We start from the raw sequence: 6,941 nt of genomic DNA, 5'->3' as shown, positions 1-6,941 counted from the left end.
TACATTCTCTATAACACCCCCATTATAGTAAAATTGCCTTTTCATCAATGGACCCTTTGAGAATATCAAAATTTTTGTTTTATCGACATTAACATTCAATTTCCACTGAGTACAGTATATAAAAAATTCATTCAACGCACATTGTAAATCATCAGCAGATTCAGCCATTATAACTGTATCATCTGCATATAGCAGAATTAAAAGTTTCAAGTACAACATAAGTTCTTCTTCAATTGAATTAGTAACACTTTCTATATACGATAGCAAAGACCAATTTACCAACCATACCCCACCACCATCCCAAGCAAAGCGAGACACGGCGTGATTGTTAGTAATATTGACAGCTAAAAGATCAAGACTACCATTGCAATTAAATATCTGATAATCATGATGACAACTGTTTTCTTGATATGAGTATATACTGATCAATCCAATTTTAAAAAAAATATTTATCATTTTCAACATTCTTTATATATTTCATAGTATATCTTTATAATATGATATAAAATTACAAAAGTGTTTAGTTATTTCAGAGAGAGAGAGAGAGAGAGAGAGAGAGAGAGAGAGAGAGAGAGAATAATTAGTATTGTTACCTGTGTACATGCATAAGCTTAAATCTATGAACTTTATGGTTCATGATGATAATTGATGTGCTAAGGATTATGGGACATGGGACTTTACATCATGTACATGTATGCATGCATGACTATTAGTGGGCGTCCTTAAACAAAAAAACAAAACAAAAAAAATGGTTCCATCTGTTCCAAAAAGCTTCAAATTTATCAGTATCACCATTCTCATATGAAATAAAGTGTGTTTCATAGAAGAACTTTATAAATGATATTGCAAATCGCACTCATTTTTTCACTGCACACCTTGCTCACCCAAAGTCAATAAAAGCGTGCAATTGAGGGTTTCAAAATCATGGTTTATCGACCATTCAAAATATATATGGTAACATGCCTTTATTAATGGTAAATATCTGTTGAACACTCACCTCAAATTGTTTCAAGTTAAGTATGACAGATTTTTTTTTTTACAGTAGGTCAAAGTATGGTATATTTTTCGAGATTTTTCTCACATGTAACCATCGTTACCGAGTCCTTGACATGATAATATGTAAGATAAACATTAATTTTCCATGTATTATTCCATAACTTGTATTGGAATTGACTGAGCATATATTTTTCTAATTTGCGAAAGACAATAAATACAGGTTTTCAAAGAAAATATTTAATCAACACAACAAGAAATTATCTGCTGTAAAAGTCAGCAATAAGATTTTAAGATAGCAAAATAAACGACTAGATATCACTTTCAATATCTTTGAAATGGCAGAAAATAAAATTGATTAACAAATATTCTCGAACAGTTCAATATGTATGAAACATGAAAACAAAAGACTAGCAATAGATATAGAACGATAGCTTTTATGTATGTAAATGAAGTAGCGCTATAATTATGTAACGAATATATGTTTCAACACTTACACAACAGTACATCCATGAAAATATTATGCCAAAACGATGTCATCATCAGTTATTCTTTACAATTGATGTTGCAAAATCATAACGACATCACTTAATTCAATGGAAATACCAATTTTAATAGAAATATAACGTAGACAAGCAAAAAAAAATAATTACCAAATGTGTTTTTTCTTCTGAATTTGTTAATTTGCAATAAATATGCTATTAAAACAAAAGTAAAAGATTGATGTTTCGCTATTCAAATGCTCATGATTCTTATAGAAATAACAGACACATGTTTTGAAACCTGGATTGCTCTTTGTTATAATAAACAATGAAAGTAACCTATGTTTCTTATTTTTCCTTTCAATACTGTAAACACATCATTTCCATTCAAAAAATGGAAAGAAACATATTTACCCATTTCTAACAATCTGTTTACAATAATGATATAAAGAAAATGTTTAATTTCCCAACATTTTGATTAAATGTATACCGAATCTTATGTTTTTGTTGCTTATTTTGGAATACCTTTCCATAGAAACTGTCAGTATAATCCACCACGCGGTGTTATGAATGAATATTTAACGTGAACCTTAAGACATAGATGTCCCCTATTGATTTTGAGGTCAAAAGGACAACGGTTAAACTACTCTGGTCATACGCTATTGTCCGTTGAGAAGTCTTTCCTTGATAGACATCAAACTTGAAACACTGGTGCCCCCTTATGAATAGATGACCCCCATTGGATTTCAAGTCACAAGGTCAAAGGTCATACAAAATTACTCAAATGACCAGTTGCTTATAAGTATTTTGAGAGACAAAACTTACATGTATCATTATGGTAGCCTTTGACCGGTAGTTAAACCTTTATTTTCACTGTCTATACAGACATTCTACCTTTTCAGTATTGCCACAAGGGGAGCATATAATATTATTTCTAAAACATTTTTTCATGGTTGTTCTTATGTTTTAATGCATTTTTTTTCATGGTAGTTATTCTGTACTTCTGCTCTCACAAGCGCCATTTCTGAAAAAATAAATAAAAAATTAAGAACAAGTAGAATAATATTACGTAACGGAATTCCTGGTAACATACGTTACACTCAGATAAAATATTCTTTAATGATTTCTCTATAAGATTGCATAGAACAATCATCAGAGATTAATCCCTTCATTTCTAAGGTATACTATGAAAAGATGCTGAATTCTAGCAAATTGATAAATGTAGAGTTGCATAGTTACATGTATCATAAATAGGACAGTAGCAGAGAAAAACATGGTCTGTATTTCTTGCAGAGGATATCTGTATATGCTGGTGAATACGGGAACAATAACACATTTGTTTCTTCATAACATAGTTGATATTCAACAAACATATCGTTAATGATGATATTTTGTCAATATGTAGTTCAATATTTGATGTCTAATGAAGCATTTCATTAAGTAGCATACGTTACTTTGAAAAACGTATGTTACCAGCGTTCTACTCAATGTAATTCTTACACCAGAGGAATTTCGAGATATTTGGAATACGATATACATTCTTTGATATCAGAAGAACAAATTCAGACCAAAACATTCCATCTGCTTAATCAATATTGTATATCAAACATTGCAGTTGTTGTAACAGTACTTACCGTAAGAGAAAATTAATCCTAATTCTCAAAGTTTAACACGTATTGACTTTCGAACTCAAATGTTCATAGTAGACATTCATGTCGTATACCACATCATGCAGACAGAGAGCAAAAATACGCGGGAAATTGTGATATCATTCCTTTTAATTAATTTCTCGGTAACGAATGTTACATCACGAATGTTACATCTTGACACGTTTGTCAAATTTCAGACCAACCAATGACTTCTGCAAAAGAAATGTTTATATTTTCATTCTCTGTACACTACGAGATTTTCATAAAAGAGGTAATATTTGCTTTCATAAAAAAAATTATTGTATCGTATGTTACATTTCTAAAATCAGAATGCAAAATTTTGAGAATAATGATGACTTCTTCTCAATGCCACATCCAAATATCGCTTGATGAATATTTTCCCAAAGTTTTTGAATATTTTAACGCCAAAATAGATCAAAAACATAAAGATAATACGAAATCTTTGTTCATACATTGGGTGTTTAATTGACCCTATGATCACATAATATAATCTGGCGACATGGAGTAATATATACACCACTGCTTAAAATCATACGCAAAAGGTGTTAAACTTTTATTGAATGAAAATTTAGGAAATATAAATGATATAAACGCAAAGAAAATTAAAAAACACGCTCTCAGATTTTTATATTTGCTTGTTCAATTTTAAAAATTGAGTCGGCGACAATCACGTATGTTACAAAATTAGGGTATCTACGCTTCCTACCAAGTTTATAAGTAAAGGGGAAATAAAAAGTATACCATGCCTAGGGAGGCTATGGATCCATGAACGTATAGCACACAAAATATATGATTTGGTATAGCTTATTTTCTAATAAAGTGCTGGCGACATCGATTGCAAGCTTTTATTGACTTTGAGTGTGCTGTATAAATATAATACTTTACGCAAAGGACGAGAATGTTTTGTATACCCTTGTTTTTCTCAAGCATGCCTATCATAAAAGACTTTTTTGTAAAGACTAGTTGACAATTTCTTCTCTGTTCTAAATAAACTTCAAAATCAGATAGAAATGATTGAACACAATTACATTCCCATATTATCTGTTCTATGGTTTCCTCCTCATTGTGACAAAAGGTACACATTTTTTAGTTCACTTTTTTTTAATTTTAAATAAAAATGAGTTTGTTGCTAAATCCTTATTAGGTACATTATATTGGAACCATTGAAGTTTACTATTTACAATCCAAATTCTTTAAGAACAATGGAATAAGAACAATGAGGGTAGGTTATATTTACATCACTGATCTGTAGGTAATTAACATTTGGTGTTCCGTTCTTTCTATTTATTGATAACTTTATTGACCTCTCAACCTATATATTGCAAAGAATCTGTGTCTACTTTATGTGCATTGTGGAGGATACACGCAATAATTTCTGCATAATTGGTGTGGACTATTATGCAAATGATTCTAGTCTAAGTCTTTCATTTGATATGTCTCCAAACTATCAACAACTCGGACACACGTTTAAGTGCTACATCAAAACCCCATCATTTGTTCCCTTTTTTAATTTAATCACACGAAAATACGCAAACTTACAGAGTGCAATGATTGTAATTAAGCCGTGTGAACGGTTAGATTATTTTGAAAGACGTGCGGAAGAAACTGAAAGGCCATGTTAGGGAAGGGTGCTTTAGATGGAGAGAGAATCCGTTATTGTGTGTAACGTAATCGCCATCATATAGGGTGTCCATGAATCAAGATTTTATTTTTTGTTGCACCTCATTTGCTGGGATTCAGTGGGTTGTCACTTCATTCTAATATGGGTTTTTTTAAATATAAATAACCATACATCTTCACCGATATATGACACATTGCCATCTTATTCGTTGGAATATTTACAAGGGATTCATCCAGACTGTTCAGTATTCAGCCAATGTCAAGTGTTGTACTCTGACCTCGGAACCCACTAACACAGCCGCTACACATTGGAGGTGTCCCCACGTATATCTATCCTGAAACAAACCTACATTTATTTCTTCATTCAAAACCGAACTTTTCTTGAGATTGGTTTGAGGAACTATCCCCATTGTCCAGACATATAGCTGTTTCTTTGTTCTCTGATCACGGTAAAATTATTTTCAGGAAGTATGGTTCATTGTGTGTTGGTTACAGAAAAGTGTAGCTATAAAATAACTATCCTTTATTCAAAACTGAGGTCCCCCTCCTCCCCTCCGAAATGAAAGCAAAGAAATGGTGTGACTTAATTATTTTTCTTTTCTTATTTCGTACCTTAAGTATATTTTAACATTAAAAATTTAAATGACGGCTTAGATAACATCTATATTCCAGAGACTGGTTCATATCGCGTACGCAGCCTCCTTCCGCCGGAACTGTGGTGCTCTGTGCGTTTTGTAAGAACTGTGTTAGGTTTTTAATTTGTTCACCGGAAGGGCACACTAGGTTTTCGCTATATTTCATACAGAACCGTAATTGCTTCTTTACTATCGTCCGATCAAATCATTAAAAATTATCCTCGTAGGTTGGAATGGAGTAAGACTGTGCATAGCGTCTTGTAACATTCTCTGTCATTTTGAATCCATGTAAACGACCTGAAGTCAGCTGTCGAAAACTCAAGAGAGAACCATTTCTCTCTGTATAGTAATCAAACGCAGGCGTCACCTCGACCCTGCTGTGATCTCTCAAGTGTTTGTGGAACATTTTTACCAAAGTAAATGCTTTCCTTTTTGTCAGAAGTGATGTATATTGTCAGTGCGTCTTTGACGGAAAACTTCTAACAACAAATACACGAAAATTATCTTTCTTGCGTAGTTTTTAATATATTTATTAGAGGAACATATGTCATCGCCTAATCAAATGCACGTTTTATGGTAACGATTGGTTTTGGAAAAAAGTTTGGTTGGTACTTGTGAATCAAATCTATTTCCTAAGTGGTCTGGGAACGATCGCATGCCGCTGATATACGGAAACAAACATCTCAATTGAAATAAACACGACACCCAGCTACATTCACTAGATTCCTCTTTTTCCCGATTCCTTATTACTTTCGATGGCTCTTGTGATGATTTTAGGTTCATGTTTTTGACTTTTGTATTTTGATGAAATGAGAGGAATGCATTTAGAATATGTTGAGAGTTTTAAGTACGAATCTCTTTTGAACATTTATAAAAAAAAAAAAATAAATGAAAAACCCAAAAAACTAACATTAATGAAAGTATCATTAAAAGCAACAATGGGGTTTTGCTGTAAATATATATAATTATATTCTCGATATACATGTATTACTATGCAATGCAATTCTTGGAATTTTTATATTATTACCATTATTATTATTACTATTATTATTATTTCGGGTAATGAAAAAATATGAAGGGGATATCGTAACAATATACCTTAATGCAGATCTTCTTTACTCTATCCAACACTGTTGAAAATCGGATAGAATTCAACAAATTGCCTTGTCCATGTCTAAATAAGTTTCTCCTTATCAAATCACGAAAAGGAATATTGCTTACCTTTTTTTATTTATGAAATGGATATGCTCTAACAAAGCTTACTGACACGCTAATAAATAAATCATATTAAAACGAAAATGGAAATGACTCCAGAAATTCAAATAAACAATCTGCCATTTAAGATATAAATTTCATTTTCGAAAATGTATGAGAGTGCGTTTATGAACTTTCGGCATGCATAGGGCTTCATGCAAAGTATGCCGATGTGAAGTGTTGCAGTTCATACCCTCATATATTTTGAAATAGTCATTCCCAGCCGTTGAAATAGAAGTACTGTATTTGTCAAAATTCATACGCGCGTTGTGTACAACTGCGATGTA

The 6,941-nt window shown here is 32.0% G+C and overlaps 1 long non-coding RNA gene across 1 annotated transcript; it reads right to left on the bottom strand.

Moving 5' to 3' along the window:
* Positions 1 to 247: 247 nt before the first annotated feature.
* LOC130050084 (uncharacterized) lies at positions 248 to 3,716 on the bottom strand. The gene is made up of 2 exons (XR_008798470.1): positions 3,110 to 3,716; positions 248 to 2,499 (listed from the first exon to the last, which is right to left on the bottom strand). It is a non-coding gene; the product is annotated as an uncharacterized LOC130050084 (long non-coding RNA).
* Positions 3,717 to 6,941: the final 3,225 nt, after the last annotated feature.

The sequence above is a fragment of the Ostrea edulis genome, chromosome 9 (genome assembly GCF_947568905.1).
Source record: "Ostrea edulis chromosome 9, xbOstEdul1.1, whole genome shotgun sequence".
NCBI lineage: Eukaryota > Metazoa > Mollusca > Bivalvia > Ostreida > Ostreidae > Ostrea > Ostrea edulis.
The sequence above is the reverse complement of the archived record's forward strand: the minus strand, read 5'-3'. Positions and strand labels throughout refer to the sequence as shown.